The sequence below is a fragment of the Eurypyga helias genome, unplaced genomic scaffold (assembly GCF_000690775.1).
Source record: "Eurypyga helias isolate BGI_N326 unplaced genomic scaffold, ASM69077v1 scaffold1339, whole genome shotgun sequence".
Classification (NCBI taxonomy): Eukaryota; Metazoa; Chordata; class Aves; order Eurypygiformes; family Eurypygidae; genus Eurypyga; species Eurypyga helias.
This window is the reverse complement of record NW_010273735.1, coordinates 1-3,439: the sequence shown is the minus strand read 5'-3', so window position 1 is coordinate 3,439 and position 3,439 is coordinate 1. Positions and strand designations below refer to the sequence as shown.

The 3,439-nt window shown below is 55.3% G+C and overlaps 1 pseudogene; it reads right to left on the bottom strand.

The window, feature by feature from the left end:
- Positions 1–534: 534 nt before the first annotated feature.
- Positions 535–3,432, bottom strand: LOC104515545 (annotated as a pseudogene).
- Positions 3,433–3,439: the final 7 nt, after the last annotated feature.

The following is a 3,439-nucleotide window of genomic DNA, read 5'->3' as shown; positions in this document are numbered from 1 at the left end:
GCAACCCACACTGCTGTGAGGAGGAGGTCTGGGCGATTCCTGAGGGCTGTGGCAGAGAACTTGTTGTTGTGTTGGAGAAGGAGGCCTGGCAGCCCTTGTCGTGTGTGTCTGGCCCCCACTGCCCCCAAGCTCTGTTCTTGTCCTCACCTCCCTCAAGAGACACAAAGGAAAGTCCTTTAATAGAAGAAACAAGAGAAAAGGACCGTCTAAACCTATGATAACACCCTCCACCCCCCAAAATACACTAGGCCTCCCTCCCCCACCCCTCCATCTCAATCTCATCCCTGCTGTGGGCCCCCAGCTCTTAATTAAAACAGCTTGCTGTGGCAGTGAGACACCTCTGGCCGCGAGGCTGCGCAAAGCCATCTGCTGCGTAACTCGTGGCAGGGACCGACGCTGGGGCACGAAGGCACCTGCGCTTCTAAAACATACACCTGGATTTCATGTCAGAGCAGCCCAGCAACCTGCCCGCCGACACGCACCATCCCAACACCTCCTCTTGCCTCGATGGCACAGGAAAGGGCCTCATCAGCCCTATCTGTACAAATCTGCCTTGTGCTTAGGCAGGAAGGGGAAGCTGGTAGCTACGGGGCCCCGAAGCTTCTCACTGGAAGAAAGAACAAAACTGGTGACGGCAGTCAGATGCGTCAAACCAAGCCATTACCCTCCTGAAAACACAGGGCTGCTGCACAACACCAGCTCTGGTGCTGAGCCTTAACCCCGACCCACTGTGCAGGAGGGACGCAGCCCCCAGATAAGGGCAATGCCCTTCTTGCTGGGGAGTCACTGCAGTCGATGCCAAACTGGGTTCCTAAGCCTGGTGACCTGAATCCCAGCCTCACCGCTGGCTGCCAAGAATCAACATGACCCTCCGAAAAGCTCCTCTTCACCTCTCGCTGTGCTTGAGCAGAGCCAAATCCTGTCAGTGCCAGAAGCAGGAAAAGCGTGCTCAGAGGACCCTGCTTCTGGCCAGCGTCTCCTTGCAACGAGCCGTAAAGAATAAACATAAACTGCTTCAGAGTTTTGAGTTCTCATGGCTATCAATGTCCTTTTTCTGGCACTGCAAAGACCACGGGTGACAGAGCTTTGTGCAGCCTCAGGCAGGCAGGCTCCGCTTGAACAATGGCATTTAAAAGTGGTGATCAACACTCGATGTGCTTGTAACATGGCTTAGGGCAGCTGTTCCCAGTCCTAACAAAATAGGTGAGGATCAGCAAAGCCAGAGAAGGCTGTGGCCATGCTCTGTTTTGCTAATCTCTCTTTCCATGAGATGGGAAAGAGCAGCTGGCTGCTCCAGCTCTCATTTCAGCTGGCTTTGAGCTTGTAAAGTCATTTCCAGCCAGTGCTTGAGGACTCACAGGTGTGGGGAGAAAGTTTCCTGCACTTTGTCCCATGAACTCAGAAATCAGACACTGAAAACAGGGAAAACGCTTTACTTTCCTAATTGTGGGGGGACGGGACTCCTTCCTGCTTGGCATCTGTATGGGCCTGGCAGGGTGGGACTCTGCAGGCAGAGCACAGAGGGGTCTGATACTGAAAGCCTGGGACGTCCCATCATTGCACTCTCCTCTCTGAGTTCCTACAACTGTGCTGGGATTAGCAGCGTGTCACGAGAAGGGTCAACTATTCCAGCTTTACAAAATTCCGTAACAAGCATGAAATTCAGTGCTTTATTACCTTATTTTAATCCCATCATCCACGTTCTGGCTTGCCATCAGTGTCTCCAGACAGTCTCTCCGATGCAGTAAGGCAGCCGTTGGTTAATGTTCTGAGGCAGATGTTCCAATAAGCCAGCTGGAATGTACCTGCAATGGAACGTCACGGCAGCGTGCGCTGTTGCTCAAATGGCACAGGCTGGCTGCGCTACAGATCCCTGCAGCTGGCAAGAGTTACCTGTGCAGGAACGAGAGCCGTTCCAGCAGGACCTTCCTGGTCTTCCCCACTCCCTGACTACCTGACCCCAGTGCTCAAGGCCATGGTCGGTGAAGTCTGTAAGGATCTCAAGTCTCTCACCAGAGGAGATATCCCAGTGTGTCTGTTCTTTCATCTCAGTGAAGAGCCATGGGTTGATGAGCGCCCCCCTGCAGCCAAAAAAGAAAAGCACATTGTTATTCCCACGGCTGATGCTTCTCAAGATGCCAACTACCTGCGGAGACATGCCAGCACTTATTTCCCAGCCAATGCTGCTTTAATTTTTTCCCCTCAGTGTCAACAGGAAGCTGTTGATTTTCACAGACCCACACTGATTTTACCAAGTTTCAAAGCGCAGTTTCACCAAGAGGAAACTTGGCGAGTTATCACTCAGTTATCAAGATGACAGCACTCACCTGCACCCCAAAAATATCTCCGGTGTGATGCCATTTGAGGAGAGCCCCCTTGGACTAGCCCGGCAGCAGGTTTGTGCACACAGCCAGCTCTCCACAAGTGAGGAAGGAGGCGATGCTCTCACCTCAGCAGAGCACCGTGCAGTACGCACAAACCACCAGGCCCCGCCTCGCCTCTCCTTGCAGATCATCTGCCCCCTCACTGACAGCTCATCCCCCACCCTCCTTCCCGTGCAAGGGGTTGCAGCTTCTCTTGGTTCTCACGCCCCCAAGGACTACACCGTGGCCCCAGGAGCTCACCTTCCTGCACCCTTCCCCTCCTGACAGTAACGCGGTCCCCGGGCAGCTCTGTCCCTGCTGCCTCTCCCCCCGCTGGGTCTCTTCTGTCTCCCCAAGCACAATCTCAGCCACTTGACAAGTTCACGACAGACGGCAGCCCTCGACCAAACTCTCACTGCCTACCTTCTTCTCACACGACCACAGCATCACAGTTCCTCCATTTGTCACTGGGCCCACTGTCTGGAGGATAACGCGGTCCCCGGGCAGCTCTGTCCCTGCTGCCTCTCCCCCCGCTGGGTCTCTTCTGTCTCCCCAAGCACAATCTCAGCCACTTGACAAGTTCACGACAGACGGCAGCCCTCGACCAAACTCTCACTGCCTACCTTCTTCTCACACGACCACAGCATCACAGTTCCTCCATTTGTCACTGGGCCCACTGTCTGGAGGAAGGGAGCCTCCTCGCCACCCGTGGGGCTGGGACTCTGCAAGGCATCTGGTTTGGGATCTTCTCCCTGCTCCTGTAGCACAGGACATTCGAGGCTGTCTCCCAGGCCCTCACAGGGTGTTGTGCAGTTGGACCCCTCTTGCTCCCTTCTGAGCACCCTGTGCCCAGTCCCCACCCCCGCCGTGGGGCTTGGCCAGACCACAGAGGTACCCGTCAGCCCTCCTGAAGCTGAATTCCTCTCGTACAACCCATGCTGGAGGACCCCGGAGAGACTGTTCCTCACCAGCGCCTTCCCCTGCCACCGCCTGGCCAAATTCATGCTGACGATGTCCTGGTGGCCGTCCCCGATGGGGGCCTGGGCAAAGTGGCAGCTGATGCCGTAAACCCACTT